Raw genomic sequence first — 22,083 nt, forward strand, 5'->3', positions numbered from 1 at the left:
GTATGTAAGTATATGCACATGTGTATGTATCCTTGCCTTTTTATTTTTTAATTTTAATTTTATTTATTTATTTATTTGTTTACTTATTTATTTGAGACAGAGTCTTGCTCTGTCGCCTAGGCTGGAGTACAGTGGCACGATCGCGGCTCACTGCAACCTCCGTCTCCTGGGATCAAGTGATTCTCCTACCTCAGCCTCCTGAGTAGCTGATATTACAGGCACATGCCACCATGCTAGGCTATTTTTTTTTTTTTTTTTTTTTTTTTTTGTATTTTTAGTAGAGAAGGGGTTTCACCATGCTGGGCTTCCTGGTCTCGAACACCTGACCTTGTGGTTCACCCACCTCAGCCTCCCAAATGGGTTTACAAGCATGAACCACTTCGCCCAGCTAGCTTTTTATTTTTAGATAATGGAAATGGAATGTGATAGTTTCTATATTTCAAAACTGTACATCTATCTGAATATATTTAACAGCTTTTTTGTTCTTTAAAATTTTGTCTCATTTAGAAATGAAATATTATGGAATGAAATAAGTATATTTAATGTGTCCTAGTATCTTATGAGAAAAGACTTCTAAAATTAGACTTTCAGGTCTTCCTACAATTCTTATTTGTGAACAAGGAATTTATTCCTTTGGAGGTGAATTATTTTGAGATTAAATTTTATAGAAATTAGTGAACCATAATTATTTTCTTTATATTTGCAAAATTGTTTAAAAATTATTGAAATTATTATATTTTCATGGTCTCCTAACCATTTATTCCTTAAAAACACAAACAAAAAGGGACATTTGTGACACTGCTTTTTATTAATTGACTTCACTCAATTTGAAAGTTTTATTTTTATAATTTCTTACTAGGTCATTGAAACTTTATTAATACATACTTGAAACCTCAGTTGATTACTTATTTGAAGTTTACTCTAACAATTGAAAAAATTCAGAGAAACCTGTAAAAACACATTATATTATCAAAGCCTACTGTTATTGTTCATTCTTCTATTTATTTATTTATTTATTTATTTATTTATTTATTTATTTATTTATTATACTTTAAGTTCTAGGGTACATGTGCATAACGTGCAGGTTTGTTACATATGTATACATGTGCCATGTTGGTGTGCTGCACACATCAACTCGTCAGCACCCATCAATTCATCATTTATATCAGGTATAACTCCCCAATGCAATCCCTCCCCCCTCCCCCTTCCCCATGATAGGCCCCAGTGTGTGATGTTCCCCTTCCCGAGTCCAAGTGAGCTCATTGTTCAGTTCCCACCTATGAGTGAGAAGATGAGGTGTTTGGTTTTCTCTTCTTGTGATAGTTTGCTGAGAATGATGGTTTCCAGCTCCATCCATGTCCCTACAAAGGACGCAAACTCATCCTTTTTCATGGCTGCATAGTATTCCATGGTGTATATGTGCCACATTTTCTTAATCCAGTCTGTCACAGATGGACATTTGGGTTGATTCCAAGTCTTTGCTATTGTGAATAGTGCCGCAATAAACATATGTGTGCATGTGTCTTTGTAGTAGCATAATTTATAATCCTTTGGGTATATACCCAGTAGTGGGATGGCTGGGTCATATGGTACATCTAGTCCTAGATCCTTGAGGAATCGCCATACTCTTTTCCATAATGGTTGAACTAGTTTACAATCCCACCAACAGTGTAAAAGTGTTCCTATTTCTCCACATCCTCTCCAACACCTGTTGTTTCCTGATTTTTTAATGATTGCCATTCTAACTGGTGTGAGATGGTATCTCATTGTGGTTTTGATTTGCATTTCTCTGATGGTGAGTGATGATGAGCATTTTTTCATGTGTCTGTTGGCTGTATGAATGTCTTCTTTTGAGAAATGTCTGTTCATATCCTTTCCCCACTTTTTGATGGGGTTGTTTGTTTTTTTCTTGTATATTTGTTTGAGTTCTTTGTAGATTCTGGAAATTAGCCCTTTGTCAGATGAGTAGATTGCAAAAATTTTCTCCCATTCTGTAGGTTGCCTGTTCACTCTGATGGTAGTTTCTTTTGCTGTGCAGAAGCTCTTTAGTTTAATTAGATCCCATTTGTCAATTTTGGCTTTTGCTGCCATTGCTTTTGGTGTTTTAGACATGAAGTCCTTGCCCATGCCTATGTCCTGAATGGTACTACCTGGATTTTCTTCTAGGGTTTTTATGGTATTAGGTCTAACATTTAAGTCTCTAATCCATCTTGAATTAATCTTCGTATAAGGAGTAAGGAAAGGATCCAGTTTCAGCTTTCTACTTATGGCTAGCCAATTTTCCCAGCACCATTTATTAAACAGGGAATCCTTTCCCCATTTCTTGTTTTTGTCAGGTTTGTCAAAGATCAGATGGTTGTAGATGTGTGGCATTATTTCTGAAGGCTCCGTTCTGTTCCATTGGTCTATATCTCTGTTTTGGTACCAGTACCATGCTGTTTTGGTTACTGTAGCCTTGTAGTATAGTTTGAAGTCAGGTAGCGTGACGCCTCCGGCTTTGTCCTTTTGACTTAGGATTGTCTTGGCAATGCGGGCTCTTTTTTGGTTCCATATGAACTTTAAAGCAGTTTTTTCCAATTCTGTGAAGAAACTCATTGGTAGCTTGATGGGGATGGCATTGAATCTATAAATAACCTTGGGCAGTATGGCCATTTTCACGATATTGATTCTTTCTATCCATGAGCATGGTATGTTCTTCCATTTGTTTGTGTCCTCTTTGATTTCACTGAGCAGTGGTTTGTAGTTCTCCTTGAAGAGGTCCTTTACATCCCTTGTAAGTTGGATTCCTAGGTATTTTATTCTCTTTGAAGCAATTGTGAATGGAAGTTCATTCCTGATTTGGCTCTCTGCTTGTCTGTTACTGGTGTATAAGAATGCTTGTGATTTTTGCACATTAATTTTGTATCCTGAGACTTTGCTGAAGTTGTTTATCAGCTTAAGAAGATTTTGGGCTGAGACGATGGGGTTTTCTAAATACACAATCATGTCATCTGCAAACAGGGACAATTTGACTTCTTCTTTTCCTAACTGAATACCCTTTATTTCTTTCTCTTGCCTGATTGCCCTAGCCAGAACTTCCAACACTATGTTGAATAGGAGTGGTGAGAGAGGGCATCCCTGTCTTGTGCCAGTTTTCAAAGGGAATTTTTCCAGTTTTTGCCCATTCAGTATGATATTAGCTGTGGGTTTGTCATAAATAGCTCTTATTATTTTGAGGTATGTTCCATCAATACCGAATTTATTGAGCGTTTTTAGCATGAAGGGCTGTTGAATTTTGTCAAAAGCCTTTTCTGCATCTATTGAGATAATCATGTGGTTCTTGTCTTTGGTTCTGTTTATATGCTGGATTACGTTGATTGACTTGCGAATGTTGAACCAGCCTTGCATCCCAGGGATGAAGCACACTTGATCATGGTGGATAAGCTTTTTGATGTGCTGCTGAATCCGGTTTGCCAGTATTTTATTGAGGATTTTTGCATCGATGTTCATCAGGGAGATTGGTCTAAAATTCTCTTTTTTTGTTGTGTCTCTGCCAGGCTTTGGTATCAGGATGATGCTGGCCTCATAAAATGAGTTAGGGAGGATTCCCTCTTTTTCTATTGATTGGAATAGTTTCAGAAGGAATGGTACCAGCTCCTCCTTGTACCTCTGGTAGAATTCAGCTGTGAATCCATCTGGTCCTGGGCTTTTTTTGGTGGGCAGGCTATTAATTGTTGCCTCAATTTCAGAGGCTGCTATTGGTCTATTCAGGGATTCAACTTCTTCCTGGTTTAGTCTTGGAAGAGTGTACGCGTCCAGGAAATTATCCATTTCTTCTAGATTTTCTAGTTGATTTGCGTAGAGGTGTTTATAGTATTCTCTGATGGTAGTTTGTATTTCTGTGGGGTCGGTGGTGATATCCCCTTTATCATTTTTTATTGCGTCTATTTGATTCATCTCTCTTTTCTTCTTTATTAGCTTTGCTAGCGGTCTGTCAATTTTGTTGATCTTTTCAAAAAACCAACTCCTGGATTCATTGATTTTTTGGAGGGTTTTTTGTGCCTCTATCTCCTTCAGTTCTGCTCTGATCTTAGTTATTTCTTGCCTTCTGCTAGCTTTTGAATGTGTTTGCTCTTGCCTCTCTAGTTCTTTTAATTGTGAGGTTAGAGTGTCAATTTTAGATCTTTCCTGCTTTCTCTTGTGGGCACTTAGTGCTATAAATTTCCCTCTACACACTGCTTTAAATGTGTCCCAGAGATTCTGGTATGTTGTATCTTTGTTCTCATTGGTTTCAAAGAACATCTTTATTTCTGCTTTCATTTCGTTATGTACCCAGTAGTCATTCAGGAGCAGGTTGTTCAGTTTCCATGTAGTTGAGCGGTTTTGATTGAGTTTCTTAGTCCTGAGTTCTAGTTTGATTGCACTGTGGTCAGAGAGACAGTTTGTTATAATTTCTGTTCTTTTACATTTGCTGAGGAGTGCTTTACTTCCAATTATGTGGTCAATTTTGGAATAAGTGTGATGTGGTGCTGAGAAGAATGTATATTCTGTTGACTTGGGGTGGAGAGTTCTATAGATGTCTATTAGGTCCGCTTGGTGCAGAGATGAGTTCAATTCCTGGATATCCTTGTTAACTTTCTGTCTCGTTGATCTGTCTAATGTTGACAGTGGAGTGTTGAAGTCTCCCATTATTATTGTATGGGAGTCTAAGTCTCTTTGTAAGTCTCTAAGGACTTGCTTTATGAATCTGGGTGCTCCTGTATTAGGTGCATATATATTTAGGATAGTTAGCTCTTCCTGTTGGATTGATCCCTTTACCATTATGTAATGGCCTTCTTTGTCTCTTTTGATCTTTGATGGTTTAAAGTCTGTTTTATCAGAGACTAGGATTGCAACCCCTGCTTTTTTTTGTTCTCCATTTGCTTGGTAGATCTTCCTCCATCCTTTTATTTTGAGCCTATGTATGTCTCTGCATGTGAGATGGGTCTCCTGAAGACAGCAGACTGATGGGTCTTGACTCTTTATCCAGTTTGCCAGTCTGTGTCTTTTAATTGGAGCATTTAGTCCATTTACATTTAAGGTTAGTATTGTTATGTGTGATCTTGATCCTGCCATTATGATATTAACTGGTTATTTTGCTCATTAGTTGATGCAGTTTCTTCCTAGGCTCGATGGTCTTTACATTTTGGCATGTTTTTGCAGTGGCTGGTACCGGTTGTTCCTTTCCATGTTTAGGGCTTCCTTCAGGGTCTCTTGTAAGGCAGGCCTGGTGGTGACAAAATCTCTAAGCATTTGCTTATCTGTAAAGAATTTTATTTCTCCTTCACTTATGAAACTTAGTTTGGCTGGATATGAAATTCTGGGTTTAAAATTCTTTTCTTTAAGAACGTTGAATATTGGCCCCCACTCTCTTCTGGCTTGTAGAGTTTCTGCCGAGAGATCTGCTGTCAGTCTGATGGGCTTCCCTTTGTGGGTAACCCGACCTTTCTCTCTGGCTGCCCTTAAGATTTTTTCCTTCATTTCAACTTTGGTGAATCTGGCAATTATGTGTCTTGGAGTTGCTCTTCTGGAGGAGTATTTTTGTGGCGTTCTCTGTATTTCCTGAATTTGAATGTTGGCCTGCCCTGCTAGGTTGGGGAAGTTCTCCTGGATGATATCCTGTAGAGTGTTTTCCAATTTGGTTCCATTTTCCCCCTCACTTTCAGGCACCCCAATCAGACGTAGATTTGGTCTTTTGACATAATCCCATACTTCTTGCAGGCTTTGTTCATTTCTTTTTCTTCTTTTTTCTTTTGGTTTCTCTTCTCGCTTCATTTCATTCATTTGATCCTCAATCGCTGATACTCTTTCTTCCAGTTGATCGAGTCGGTTACTGAAGCTTGTGCATTTGTCACGTATTTCTCGTGACATGGTTTTCATCTCTGTCATTTCGTTTATGACCTTCTCTGCATTAATTAGTCTAGCTGTCAATTCTTCCACTCTTTTTTCAAGATTTTTAGTTTCTTTGCGCTGGGTACGTAATTCCTCCTTTAGCTCTGAGAGGTTTGATGGACTGAAGCCTTCTTCTCTCATCTCATCAAAATCATTCTCTGACCAGCTTTGATCCATTGCTGGCGATGGGCTGTGCTCCTTTGCAGGAGGAGATGCGCTCTTATTTTTTGAATTTCCAGCTTTTCTGCCCTGCTTTTTCCCCATCTTTGTGGTTTTATCTGTCTCTGGTCTCTGATGATGGTGACGTACTGATGGGGTTTTGATATAGGTGTCCTTCCTGTTTGATAGTTTTCCTTCTGACTGTCAGGACCCTCAGCTATAGGTCTGTTGGAGATTGCTTGAGGTCCACTCCAGACGCTGTTTGCCTGGGTATCAGCAGCAGAGGTTGCAGAAGAGAGAATATTGCTGAACAGCGAGTGCACCTGTCTGATTCTTGCTTTGGAAGCTTCCTCTCAGGGGTGTACTCCACCCTGTGAGGTGTGGGGTGTCAGACTGCCCCTAGTGGGGGATGTCTCCCAGTTAGGCTACTCAGGGGTCAGTGACCCACTTGAGCAGGCAGACTGCCCCTTCTCAGATCTCAACCTCCGTGTTGGGAGATCCACTGCTCTCTTCAAAGCTGTCAGACAGAGTCGTTCGCGTCTGGACAGGCCTCTGCTGCTTTAGCTGAGCCCTGTCCCCAGAGGCGGAGTCTACAGAGACAGGCAGGTTTCCTTGAGCTGCTGTGAGCTCCACCCAGTTCGAGCTTCCCAGCGGCTTTATTTACCTACTGAAGCCTCAGCGATGGCGGGCGCCCCTCCCCCAGCCTCGCTGCTGCCTTGGGGTTAGATTGCCGCAGACTGCTGTGTTAGCAAGGAGGGAGGCTCCGTGGGCATGGGACCCTCCCGGCCAGGTGTGGGATATAATCTCCGGTGTGCCGGTGTAACAGCGCAGTATTGGGGTGGGAGTTACCCGATTTTCCAGGTGTTGTGTGTCTCAGTTCCCCTGGCTAGGAAAAGGGACTCCCTTCCCCCTCGCACTTCCCAGGTGAGGCGATGCCCGCCCTGCTTCAGCTCTCGCTGGTCGGGCTGCAGCAGCTGACCAGCACCGATTGTCCGGCACTCCCGAGTGAGATGACCCCAGTACCTCAGTTGAAAATGCAGAAATCACCGGTCTTCTGTGTCGCTCACGCTGGGAGATGGAGACTGAAGCTGTTCCTATTCGGCCATCTTGCTCCACCCCCCACATTCTTCTATTTTTTACACTACATGTATGTTTTTATATAGTAACAGTGTTAAAAACAAATTTTGGAAAAATTAAGTGCCCATTGTCAGCACTTATGGAGACCATTTACTTTTATATGCTTTTTACCTCATTTTATCATGTGTATTAAATTTTCTTGGTCATATATTTTTGCTCTACCACTCAGAATTCAATCAATTCACTTAAGAAAATACAGTAGTCATACAGTAGTCAAGTTGTCTAAATATCTATAAGCTGTTAAATGTCATTTCTACAGCAAAGATCTTACACGAGTTATCATTATTCAACCTGAAAATGTTCAGCATATTTAACTAAGTGTGAATAATTAATTTTATTAAGCTGTGGACAATTAATTGATCTGTTTCTGTTATAGATGAGATATATATGACTATAATATGTCTCTTTGTTGAAATAGATAATATTATATAACATTAGATGTTGAAAATCCAGTTATATTTTTATATAGAAAGTAGGTCCCCATACACTCACTTCAAACTTTTAAAAATCAACATTGGAGGCACAATTTATAAATAATAACACTCATCCATTTAATAGTTTAAACTGATAACTTTTGATATATGTATATGTAACTTTCACCCCAATTATAATATGTAATAGTAACCTCTACCCAGGAAATACACTCACGCTCCTTTGCTGTCAGCTTTCAACCAACCATCTGCTTCAGGCAAACAATAAGTAGATTACTTTTGCATGTTCTAGATGTTCAGATAATGGAATCAATATAAACTAATTTGTTTCTAATATTTCCCACTTAGTATAATATATACAAGATTCATCCAGATTATTGACTGAATTCATAATTTATTCTTTTTTATGGTTGAGTGCTGTTTCATTTTATGAAAATCTTACAAGAAGTATATTCATCACCTGGTAATGGGTATCATATACCCATTACTGTCAGCTGTAAGTTAGGCTGTTTACACTTGTATTCCAAATATCTCAAAACATTTTTCTTTCTTTCCTTGAGAGTGCTTACTTGTAATAAAATAATTTGATGTTCAGATGATACAGCATCATTATAATCTCCTCCTATCATCTATTCTATTTAATGGTTTACCAAGAAGAGTATAAAAATTACACAAAACATCATTAATGGTGACATGAGTTTTCATCAAATATAACCATGATAATGACAAAATAATAACAAATAATTTTATGGACAGTACATAAGGCATAAATATTTTATACAATATTTTATTTATTCCAAACTATGAAAAACAAGATAGGCTGCATGTTCTGTTTTCAAAAAGGAAACTTACAGAGGTTAAGAGTTTGCCTAAGATCACATGGCAAATAAAAAACTGAATGATTTTCTATCCAATATACTCAGAGTCCACAAATAGTTTTATTTTGTTAATATAATTACAATGTGATAACAAAATAACAAAAATATGAAATAACCAAAGTAACAAAAGCTGATGCTGTAAGTAAAAACTGAGTATTCTATTTTATATTGTCTCCATATTTCCAAAAGGAACAATACTTTACCCTTTTAATTTACCTTTATTTGGATGGTCACAATTGTAAATGCAAGGAGGTCTTGGTTTGTCTATTTTCCTTCATTAAAATTCAAAATTTTCCTTCATTAAAAAAACATTATATACCTTCCCCTCAATTTTGTACTCTTTATTTTAGTATTTTCTCTTACTTATACTTTGCCTGTTGGTAAACTTTATAATCTTAGGTACTGTATTCCAATGCTTATTTCCCAATATATCAATTTTACAAGTTCCCTTGACTTGATGTGTAAAATGAGAAAATTAGGCCCATTCTACATCTCCTCCCATCTACTTCTGAGCTTCTGTCAGCTCTACTTTTTACATATTTAGAGCTAAGTAGCTTGATGTTCTTTTCTGAGATCTCAGTTAAATCTTGTTCTCATCACTTGTAATTTGAGTCTAAAATCTGATGATAAGTATGTAGCAGTACATAAGATAATACTGTAATACTGTAGTAGTACATAAGATAAGTATATAGTGTTTATGAAACTGTTTTGAAAAGTTTCAATATAGAACCATATGGTGGACCTGTAAAGAAGGAAATGCAGTCTTAGGTCACTAAAACTACTCTTCTTAAAGGAAAATCATACAAAAATGAGACTCAAATGAATTTGCTTTCCTCAAATTTTACCAATTATATACATCCTGATACTTAGCTTCCACAGTATACTTCATATACTTCCTGAAAATCAAAATTTGGTGGTAGTATGCTTTTTATAAAGAGATAATTGAATATAAACTGGAATGAAACTTGATCTCTATAAATGTAAATTCATTTACTATGTATAGTAAATGTAAATGCACTTCATCACATGTATATTATTTAATGTCCATAATCCAAACCTAAATCTAAATGCACTTTATCATATACATCCTATAGTATATAGAGTGCATTTAGATTTATATCAAACGTGTATGTATTACTTATGATAGAGTTAAGTAGCTAGCCTAATGAATAATTTAATCCTTTACATAGCATTTTATATAATGTGAGAAGTATGTTAGAATAAATAATTTTTAAAGACTTAATTATCATAACATCTCAAACTAATAGACATAGAAAACATTAAATGGCCTTGAAAACTTTCTGCTGACCTGGCCATTGTCATTTTAAATATAAGAGTATAAAAATTGCTATTTTTTGATTCTTCAAGCAAGGTATTCTGTATGTGTCAGAGGGCATTTTCAGGGCATTTTCAGGACAATATCTTACAAAATGGTTATCCTCCTAAAGATGATACTTATTTCTGGTTTGCTTCCAAAAAGATTTCAGTGAACTACCATTCAACTTACGGGCCAAAGAAAATCTAGACTCATATTATTTGATGTAGACAATATGATGAATTATTTTACAGGAATTATTAATTTTATTAGGTGAATCACAGATTATTCTTTTAATCTTTAGAGATTAAGATTTTCTCTTAATCTTTTAACTGATTACATGTTTTTCGTATTTTAAAACTTATAAAATAAGAAAATAGACTGGGTGCAGTGGCTCATGCCTATAATCCTAGCACTTTGGAAGGCCAAGACTGGCAGATTGCTTGAACCCAGGAGTTTGAGATCAACCGGGGCAACATGGAAAAACCCTATCTCTACCAAAAAAACCAAAAAACAAAAAAACCCACAAAAATTAACTGGGTGTGATGGCACTCACCTGTGGTCCCAACTACTGGGGAGGCTTAGGTGGGAGGATCACCTGAGCCCAGAAGGTCAAGGCTGCATCCTGTCACTGCACTCTAGCCAGGGCAAGACCCTGTCTCAACAACACACACACACACACACACACACACACACGCACACACACACAGACACACACACAAACAAAAATAATCTATTTGGCAACAATTTTATATTTTGTAAATACTACTTACGTACGTAAAGTGTAATTATAGTGTGGAAAAATATATATTTTCAGATTCTATTTACTCAAAAAATGCTAATAAACTTGTGTCTATTAAATGGATACATTTTAAAATATACTTGATTTATTTTTTGTAATAAGTCTAGCTTGAAACAAGTTTTAAAATATTATAAACTAATTGTTTACCTTGAGATAATATGTGATCTGCTTGGTTAATATTATAAAATATAATATGTGATCTGCTTGGTTAACTCACAAGTCTCAGGTTTAATAAGAGAGAGATTTTTTTCAGTGGTGAAGTCTGGGGATTTTTTTGACACAGTATCAGTTCGAAGTTTTAACGGTAACGAGGATTAAAGACAGAAGTAATTACTTTTTTACCTGAATATTTTGTCATTTGAGACAGGCATTTTTCTTTGAGAGGTGATTTAAGTAAGGAATTTGTGTGCAGCAATGATGTTGTGAAATGCTAACATAAGTATCTGTATTTTAGTAAGCAGCCAAGTAACTCTGATCCTTTTGTCAGTTCATGAGTGGTGAATTGGATTTAAAAAGAAAACCATTAGTACACAAGTGGGAGTACCTTGCAGTATCTAGTCACCAAACTTTGATGTTGATATTTCATAATGAATCACCTTCTTCCTTCTCCTAGAAGATAGAATTGGTTCTCTGAAGCACTGAAAAGAGTTCCATCACAATAAAGCATTTTACTATATGATAGAATCTGGCTTAGGTAGACAAATGGCTATAATTTTTACCAACTACTTCTGAGAAACTAACATGACACAATAAAATATAAATTTTCTTTAACTGTACTCTCAATTTGAAGGAGTAAGCTAGAGGGTAAGGAAACAAAAATAAAGTTATTGTGCTAGAATAAAGCTCTGCAACAAAGTATGTCTTAAAATCTCCAGAATATACTGACAGAAAACACTGGTATATTTCGTAAATTTTTGAAAGTTACATTAAGAATAAAAAGGCATATTTTCTTCTAAGATTCGAGAGGAGAAAAACAAGATTTCCCTTAAAGGTACAGCACCACTTATTCATACACTGGCTTTCATTTGTTAATAAGTAAATTCATATTCAAATTAATGGTTGGTGTTAGTGCTAATGATGCTTCATCTTTGGATTTTGAAAATTAATATTAAATCAGCTTTCTTTGCATTTTTCCCTTTACTCTGTGTGTGTGTGTCTATGTGTGTATCTTTTTTGAGTAAATATCACCTGCTCATGTGATTTAATCACTGTTTCTCTGAATGAAACTGATTGTTGGTTATGTTATGAAGAAATTTCAACCAAAGGAGATATCAATGGTTTGTTATTTTCAAATGCTTTTGAAAAACATTTCTTAAATATTGGAAACATTAGGTGTCTGAGTGACCAGTTTTTTGTTCACATTGCATTTCATTAGCATCAGTGTTGCTTGCGAACATCTTGGAAATTCAGAATCTCAGGCCCCAGCCCATGTTAATGAATCAGGAACTGCCTGTTGACATGTGATTGCCATGTATATTTAGATTTAGATTTGAAACACGCTGATTTAAATAGTCTCTACTTGAATTAATCACTCATATCCTCCTATGTGACGTTGACCTCACTTAAAAAAAAAAAAAAAAAGCAACCACTACAACAGCAAAAAACCACTGAGTGGAATGGAAAGAGTACACTTTTGGAAAGAGTTTTACTTTCCATTGAAAATATTCCATCAGTTTTAGATTCCTGGATAATGCCATGAATATAAATAGAATCTTGCGTTTCTTGTTACAGAAATCAAAAAATCTTTCTAAATTTTTAATACTGACAATTACACGTGAGTGGAAACTTCAGTTTTTCCATCTTACCATACATAAAAAATAAGGAGTTTCAAGGATAAAAAATAAATCAAAAATTCATTATTCTCTGTAGGGCTTTTATTCAGTCTCTCTCATTTCAATGATCTATAAATTCATCAAAGTATACTTGGCTTTACCAATTAACTGTGCAATTTGTCCATCTCTTTTATCCACATCATAATCAAGCATCCATTCCTCCAGTTCATAAGAAGCTATCGAGGGCCTATAACAAGTTGGTACTTTGTCAGTGGGGGGTCCTAGATATCCAAATATCTCCTGTTTTGCAATTGTAGGCACAGCAGGAATTTGCTATGTGCTTAAAGAATGTTGACTTATATGACTCCTTTAAGATTCCCTTACTTCAAGAACTTAGTTTGGAAAAGTGTCAAAGCTCTTTCCGGAAGTTATTATACCATGTTACATTTTAAATGCTTATTCTTAATAAATATTTCTGTTAGAAAACACCTTTTTTTTTTTGTTATAATGTGTCACAAATTATTTGCAATGAAATCAATTAATTTGGACAAAAATGTAGATTGTTTAATCATTAAAACTGTTCTGGCCTGAACGTTGTGTCCAGTTATCTTCTTTCATATTGAGATTGAGATATCAAGAGATGAGTTAATCATACTCTCAGTTTATAGCATATTTTTATCATTAATTTATGAAATATCTTCTCTTATTTTGTTTTGTACTTTTCATTCTTAATCTCCACTATCATTTTCATCCCCCAAATAGACATCTATTGTAAATTGCTTAGTAAATGCTCTTACATATACATAAATGTTGTACAATGTATACATTTGTTACAAGTTTTTAATGTTTTAAATATACATAAATGGTATACCAAAAGTTCATTGTGTTTTATACTTTTTCCGTGACTCTCTATATTTAGTTGTTGCTTCATCCTGTTTCACATTGCCAATATAATTCATAAATATTTTACTTATCTGTTCTCCCAGAAATGCAGATTTTAGATTTTCTCCTAACTTTTGCTGCCACAAGTAATCCCAAAATTTTAGTGGACTTATGCAAGAATTCACCTTAAATATTTTCCCAGCAGTGAGGTTCCTGAGTTGCAGGACACATGCATACTTGATTTCACTAAATACTCTCGGAGAATTGCTTTCCACTGTAACTGTCCTAGTTTATATTCACACCAGCAGTGCCCCAAAGTTTTCTGCTCTCACACTTGTCTCAGCACTGGGATTAACTTTTTTTTTTTTTTAATTTCCCATTCTGTGTTGTATTGTTCCTGTCTTACCTTGTACTTCTGTGTTTCATGTTAGTCATTTAGGCTTCCCATTTTTTGTGAATTATACATTATTATCCATCACCATTTATTTTCTATTAGGTTCCTTAATGATTCCTTATTGCTGGAGTTCTTTGTAGAGTCTAGATCTCCAGATCAGTGCTGTCCAACAGAAATGTTTGTGTTACCCCAGATTCTATATCTGCACTATCCCATACTGTCACTACGAGCCACATGTGGCAGTTTAGCACCTGAAATGTAGCTAATGTGACCTCAGAACAGAATACGCAATTTAATATGTTCTAATTAATTTATATTAAAGTTTATATAGCTACATGTGGCTAGTTGTTACCATGCTTAACATGCAGCTCAAAATATTGATGCCTTGTTGGTTTTAGGTAATATATTTCTAGTTTATTTGTTGTTAATTTCAAGTCATTTTATTTTCAACATACAATCTTTATTTTGATTTGTTCTTGGATCTTTCACAAGAATATGATGAAAGAGATGGAATGTCATTCTCAAAACATTATATCAGGAGGCACAAGATGCCATTTTGTCCCATCACTTACGTTAAAAGTGATAGTTATCCCTCCCCTAGTGTGCGGCAAACCACCATGGCACATGTACACCTATGTAACAAAACTGCACATTCTGCACATGTACCCCAGAATTTTTTTTTTTTTTAAACCGAGTCTTGCTCTGTTGCCCGGGCTGGAGTGCAGTGGCCGGATCTCGGCTCACTGCAAGCTCCGCCTCCCGGGTTTACGCCATTCTCCTGCCTCAGCCTCCCGAGTAGCTGGGACTACAGGCGCCCGCCACCTCGCCCGGCTAGTTTTTTTTTTGTGTGTGTATTTTTAGTAGAGACGGGGTTTCACCTTGTTAGCCAGGATGGTCTGGATCTCCTGACCTCGTGATCCGCCCGTCTCGGCCTCCCGAAGTGCTGGGATTACAGGCTTGAGCCACCGCGCCCGGCCCAGAATTTAAAGTATAAAAAAAATTATTTTAAAAAAGTGATGGTTGCCAAGTTTAATACTGTGAAATGCATATGGCTTCCTTTGTAATAATGAATATGTTTGGGCAGATTTTTGAGACCGTGTAGATTTCAATTTTTTTTTTTTTTTTTTGAGGCGGAGTCTTGCTCTGTCGCCCGGACTGGAGTGCAGTGGCCAGATCTCAGCTCACTGCAAGCTCTGCCTTCCAGGTTTACGCCATTCTCCTGCCTCAGCCTCCCAAGTAGCTGGGACTACAGGCGCCCGCCACCTTGCCCGGCTAGTTTTTGTATTGTTAGTAGAGACGGGGTTTCACCGTGTTAGCCAGGATGGTCTCGATCTGCTGACCTCGTGAGCCACCCGTCTCGGCCTCCCAAAGTGCTGGGATTACAGGCTTGAGCCACCACACCCGGCCGTAGATTTCAATTTTTTATTAAACTTCCACTCATTTTAGCGTCTATTAATGATCCTTGCATGATCAATTAATGGTTGTGAGTGATTATTTTTCCAAATCCAAAATCCTTTCCTCATTTAGTAATTTGCATTGTATTATAAAAATACTTTTTATCTTCTTGATTTATTTACATGTTTATATCAATATATTCATAAATTCCTATTATATCTGATGGTTTATATCAAATAACTGTTTATTTGATGCTAAATGTGTTCAATATTTGGCCACTGAAAGATTCTTCAAGCTGGCTTCTATGAAGTTCTGATACATACTATCATTCTTCACATATTTTCTTACTTGTTGTCACACATGATACTGCAGATTCATCTTTCCTTCTATGCCCTTGGCCCTAGAATCAGCTATTTCTCTGAGATGCCATGAGCCTTGACATAGGACTAAAGATCTGGGAGCTAGCTGTTTTGTTGTCTACCAGAATGCCATTTCTTTTAAATCCTGTTAGTGGACAGAGCTACAAAATGTGTACCTCTCATACACTCCTCTCTCTGTGTCTTACTGCTCGCTTTACTTTCTCTCTCTCTCTCAGAAAGAGTTGGTACAGATATATTCAATTCTAGTCCAACATGCAACAAAGGAGCGTTCAGTCTAGTATTTCTCATTTTCATGATTGTTTTTTGATCCAAACTGCTTTGAAAGTAATCTGTAGAATTTCTCTGAAGCCTGAGGTGAAACTATCTATCACCATAGAATATTTATGATTGCTTTTGTATATTTTACATTCCTGTTAGAAATATACATGCTTCAATTTCTCTGCATGTCAGTGTGGATATCTCAGCTTTGAAGCCTTGACAATTCACTTAAGTTCCTGAATTATGCAATTATACAATTCAGGGATTTCATGTAAGTTGAATTATGCTTATTTTCATGAAAGTTATGAATGTTGAATTATGTAAGTCATACGTAAGTCATGTTGAACTGTATAAGTCAACTTACATGAAAAATCAACTGACTACCTACTATTTGGCAGGCACAAAGTTAGGTATTAGGAATTTAAAAGTTAAATTGTTCCTTCCCAGCAAATTAACAGGATAGAAGGTGGCCCAGGAAGATGTTTGTAATGCTGATGCTGGGCAGGCAAGCCCCATATTGGAGTTTATACTGAGAAGGTTCTGAAATTCCCCCAGGAGAGAATTCAAGGGTGAACCAGTATTGTTAGACAGCAGTTTTTATTGAAGCAGCAGTGTACAGCAGCATCAGCAGAGGTACTGGTCCTTGCAGAGCAGGGCTATCCCATTGGCAGTGTGCCCAGAGTAACAGCTCGGGGTAGTTATGCAGTCATATATATATCCACCTTTGACTTGCAAATTAAAGGGCAGATTATGCACAAATTCTAGAAAAAGAATGGTAACTTCTGGGTATCCGGTGGTTGGAAACAGGCACTAACTTCTGGGTGTTGCCATAGCAATGGTAAACTGGCAGAGCACTGGTGGGCATGTCTTATGAAGAGGTGCTTTTACCTCTTCCCTGTTTCAGCTAATTTTTAACCTGGTCCAGAGTCCAAGTCCTGCTTCCAGAGTCAAGTCCCACCTTCTACCTCAGTACTGTACTGTAACAAATATCAGAGCACAACTGAGAGAAATAATTCATTTAGCTTAGGAAGGCATGAAAAAAACAGAAAAAAATGAAAAAGAGGTGACCTTAAGTGGAACCATAAAGGACTAACAGACTCATACACATGTGGAGAATATTTGGTGGAAGGAACAGCAGGAATGGAGACAAGAGTTGAAGGTTCATGGAGTGTCTGGGGACAATTGGTTTTGTGTTGCTGGCAAATTTGTGGAAAAGCACTCAAGAAATTAAATTGGAAAGAGACCCTGACTTCAGTCTGGGAGTGTTTGCATGTCACAATAATATGTAAGATCTTTGTTCTATAGACAATGGGGAGCCATCAGAAGTTTTAAAGTGAAAAAAGAAATTGAATAGACTCATGCAGGCAGATTTAAATCTGAACTTTGCCACTCACTACCACTGAAACTTGGAATAACTACTTTGTCTCTCTGGGTTTCCTTTCCCTAATCTATAAATGAGAATTAATAATACTTACTGGATTGTCATAAAGGCTAAATCAGAAATACCTAGCATGGTGGTTGGCAAATGGTAGTTGCTTTTTAAAATTAAGTTATTTAATAACAAAGACGTCTTTCTTGGGGAAAGAGAAAAAGGATAGATAATTAGTGCCATTATGGCAGGGTCTGTTCTTTGTTTGCTGCCTGTTACTAAAAGCAACTAGCTTCCTAAAAAGGGGCATCCACCCAGGCCTGAAATCTGTTCATGTTCACAAACCTGGGGGAGTTGTTTATGCACACACCCTGTTGCTGACACTGGGAATAACTCATTACAGAGAAGATAGAGAATCAGTGCCTTAGAGGGAAGAGTAATAAGGGAAGTTGAATTACAGTGGGACAATGTGATTACAATGATTCTACAGAACTTTTGAGACAGCATCCTCAAAGATTAGATAAACTATAATATAATTTTTCAACTGTGAGTTAATATTTTACTTTAGGAAATATATGTTAAATTAATAACAATATTTTTAAAAATCTGAGAATGTGTAACTTGTAACTGACTATGTACATGGTGTGTCTTCTTGCTGGAAATCTGGTCACACATTGATTTTCTTGGATAATTACTACCGCTTCTTCGCAGATCAGTTCAGTAGTCATACTCTTCAGAAGCCTGCCTTGCCCCTCCCATGCTGCAATGAATCCTATTAAGTCTTTACCATGGCACTTATATTACTTATATTACTAGGTGCACAACATCTACTTATGTGAGTATGCCTCTAGGTCTTATGTTTCTTGATACCAGGAAGAAACATGCGTCCTTACTATTCCTCTTCATAAACTCAGAATCTAGTATAGTGATTGGTAAACAGTAGGTTGGACAAAGAACGGAGTGGCCACCTCTCTTCAGGCCAATTTAGCCCCCAAATTATGGCATATTTTCTAGGATTAATTTTACTTATTTTAATGTTTGCTATCGTAACATTAGATATGATGGCTTCTTTACTTTCAGTAAGAGTATGGATAAAATTCTCAAGTATATTTTCAGACTTCTATGATTTTTAAGTCTGTTTATCTGTTTATAATACCTCAATATTTTAAAGAAAAATTAAAATCACTTATGGCACGTACTGGTAGAGTAAGAAGCATAATAACATCAGTGATTTGTTCCTAAAGACAAAGAAATAGAATAACAGCAAGTTTCTACAGAAATATTTAATCATCTAAAGCTATAAATTCAAAAAACAAACATGATATGGAGAAAAATATGATCTATAATTTTATTTAGTATTTACTTATAGATGCTTAATTTTGTTTGAATGTGATTTATTCACTGGAATAAGCCCATGTATGAAGGCTCACTAAGCATAAATATGATCTATAATTTTATTTAGTATTTACTTATAGATGCTTAATTTTGTTTGAATGTGATTTATTCACTGGAATAAGCCCATGTATGAAGGCTCACTAAGCATATTCTACAAGATGTACAACCACTTTATATAGCACAATATTAATAATAGTGAATATTTATATAGCACCTATTTCAGTAGTCCCAATACCCTGCAAATATCCCCTGAGAGAGGCTCCCATGTGCATTCCTGCATGTTCTCTCTTTTTTCTGGGCTACTAGGTCATGCCTTCAGAAATTTCTGAAATAGCAGGTTGGAGTTTAAGACAGAATTTTTTTTTATTGTTCTTATGATTCTATATTGAATTCTAGAGTTCAATGGCTTGAGCAATCATGGATTGTATTCATTTTTATTATTAGAATCTATTATTACCAGCTTCAATCAAGAGAGCACAGCATTAAAACTAGACTGCTTATCTTCAAATCTAAATAGATTCTGCCGCCAAAGCTGTTTGACCTTGGGCAGGTGAAACTCTCTGTGCCTCAGTGCACTCATATCTAAAATGACAACAATAATAGGAACCAGTGTTATGAAGTTGTTATGAGAAGTGAGGTCCTTAGAAATTGAGCCTGGCAAGTAGTAGGTGCTATATAAATATTCTCTATTATTAATATTGTGATTATTTATTCTATAGAGATTTCTAGGAAATTTCTTTATTTTGCTAATTAAACTTTTCTTCTAGAAAATCAGATCAGCATAGAGAATAACCCAGAATTAGTAAGACATTAAATGTTCATATTTTATTGAATACAATCTGTCCATTTTAATGTTTTTCTGTGTATGCCTATTTAAAATAGCTTGTGCTACTGTACTACTGTGAATAAGAACCACACAGAAAATTGTATCAAAGTATAGCCATAACAGAAGCTATGTATAGCCACAACAGAAATGGGACAATTTTATATTAAAAATCAGAAGCATTATCTCTACTATAGGAAAAAAATTCAATATCAGCCAAGCAATGCTCTATTTGTTCTTAACAATGCATGCATATTATATTGCCTATAAATTGATTATATAGAAAACATTGTTTTCATAAGTTTTTTTTCTGTGTTAGAAAACTGAATGATAATACATTGTATTATCATTACCATGTAAACTGAATTCCATCCATTGGTATGATGGAATCTACCTAGGCTAAAAGTTGTGTGTTGGTTACATGGTCAGTACCTTTCCCAATGTCCAGAGAATTGATCACTGAAGTCTGATATAACCTTCATTATATCATTCAAACTAACATTCTCATATTTTTTTATACATGTTCACGAAATACTTTAAGAAGTACTTTAAAAGACAAAGGAAAATGTAAACCTAACCTAAACTGCGAAAACTCCAAAGCACAAATAAAGCACTATGAACAAATTGCTATAGACATCTATGTATATGTGTATGTAATTTAAATAAATGACATCATGCTGCATGTATACATGCCAATAAATAAATGTAGATTATTATTTTAATAACTGCAAAGTATTTTATTACATTAGAGTATCATATCATTACATTAAAGTGAAGTTTTGGGTGATTCATATGCAATTTGAAAATCTGGCCTCCTGTGCAAAGTTACACATTCTCAGATTTTTAAAAATATTGTTATTAATTTAACATATATTTCCTAAAGTAAAATATTAACTCACAGTTGAAAAATTATATTTCTTTACCAATAGGATACTCATTGCTGACTTATAGCTGCTTCGTAGTTCAAAGAAACTATTAACAGGTTGCCCTCTCTTTCAAGAAAGACCATAGCATAAAATAATTTTGGCAGTACAAAAGAAAAATATGTAGTGTCCAGAATTGAACTTATACTTTAAAAAGTGTTCAGTAGCCTCATTACTCTGAGTAATGAATTCATGATGTAAGAGTATATTTAATAAGATTTATCTTAACAGAATGTTTAATTCATATAAATAATTCCATAGAAAAAATATAATGAAATGAAAACTTTGTTCTGTAAAAGTTAAAGAATTTTGAGTTTTTTTTCCATTTTTGATTAACATTCATCAGTTCTCAATAAATCTCTTTTAAAGGTGGCCTGACCTGAGTTATTTGTTTTAAAAAAACATAGAATAAGGGACTACAACCAACCCCTTCAACTTGGATTGAGGTGTCCATGAACTTAATATCTAAGTCTGCCTGCACAATTGCTAGTTCATCCTAATAAGAATTTTTAAATTATTGGAATAGACTCTTTAGATAAACCCATTGAAAGTTACTTATCTAAGATATAAATGGAGCTTTGTTATCTGACCAATAAGAATCAGTGAGACTAATGGCCATTGGGGTGGCTCACACCTGTAATCCCAGCACTTTGAGAGGTCAAGATGGGAGGATCACCTGAGGTCACGAGTTCGAGTCCAGCATGACCAACATGGTGAAACCTCATCTCCACTAAAAAACACAAAAATTACCTGGACATGGTGGCACCCACCTGTAATTTCAGCTACTCAGGAGGCACAAGAATCGCTTGAACCCGGAAGGCAGATAATGCAGTGAGCTGAGATCATGCCACTGCACTCCAGCTTGGGCGACAGAGTGAGACTCTGTCTCAAAAAAAAAAAAAAAAAAAAAAAAAAAAAAAAAAAAAAAAAAAAAAAAGTCAATGAGACTCTGAGACTCAAATCTTAACTGTTTTCTTGTTATTCTCTGCATAAATCAGTTTAAAATCAAACTTTTTGTTTCCAGTGTTCAAGAAATAACATGTTAAAAGCTGAATTGAAATTGATATTCTAAATTAGAAATGTCATTTTTTTTTTATTATACTTTAAGTTCTAGGGTACATGTGCACAACGTACAGGTTTGTTACATATGTATACATGTGCCATGTTGGTGTGCTATACCCATTAACTCGTCATTTATATCAGGTATATCTCCTAATGCTATCCCTCCCCCCTCCCCTCTCCCCACAATAGGACCCGGTGTGTGATGTTCCCCTTCCTGTGTCCAAGTGATCTCATTGTTCAATTCCCACCTATAAGTAAGAACATGCAGTATTTGGTTTTCCGTTCTTGCGATATTTTGCTGAGAATGATGGTTTCCATCTGCATCCATGTCCCTACAGAGGACACAAACTCATCCTTTGTTATGGCTGCATAGTATTCCATGGTGTATATGTGCCACATTTTCTTAATCCAGTCTGTCACTGATGGACATTTGGGTTGATTCCAAGTCTTTGCTATTGTGAATAGTGCCACAATAAACATATGTATGCATGTGTGTTTATAGCATCATGACTTACAATCCTTTGGGTATATCCCCAGTAATGGGATGGCAGGGTCAAATGGTATTTCTAGTTCTAGATCCTTGAGGAATCACCACACTGTTTTCCACAATGGTTGAACTAGTTTACAGTCCCACCAACAGGATAAAAGTGTTCCTATTTCTCCACATCCTCTCCAGCACCTGTTGTTTCCTGATTTTTTAATGATTGCCATTCTAACCAGTGAACTGGTGTGAGATGGTATCTCATTGTGGTTTTGATTTGCATTTCTCTGATGGCGAGTGATGATGAGCATTTTTTC

At 36.0% G+C, this 22,083-nt stretch overlaps 1 protein-coding gene across 1 annotated transcript in view; it reads left to right on the forward strand.

The window, feature by feature from the left end:
- ZNF804A (zinc finger protein 804A) overlaps window positions 1-22,083 on the forward strand; it is a 348,171-nt gene that overhangs the window by 220,825 nt on the left and 105,263 nt on the right. The gene's annotated exons all lie outside the window — the stretch shown is intronic.

Source organism: Piliocolobus tephrosceles, chromosome 11, assembly GCF_002776525.5.
Source record: "Piliocolobus tephrosceles isolate RC106 chromosome 11, ASM277652v3, whole genome shotgun sequence".
Lineage (NCBI taxonomy): Eukaryota > Metazoa > Chordata > Mammalia > Primates > Cercopithecidae > Piliocolobus > Piliocolobus tephrosceles.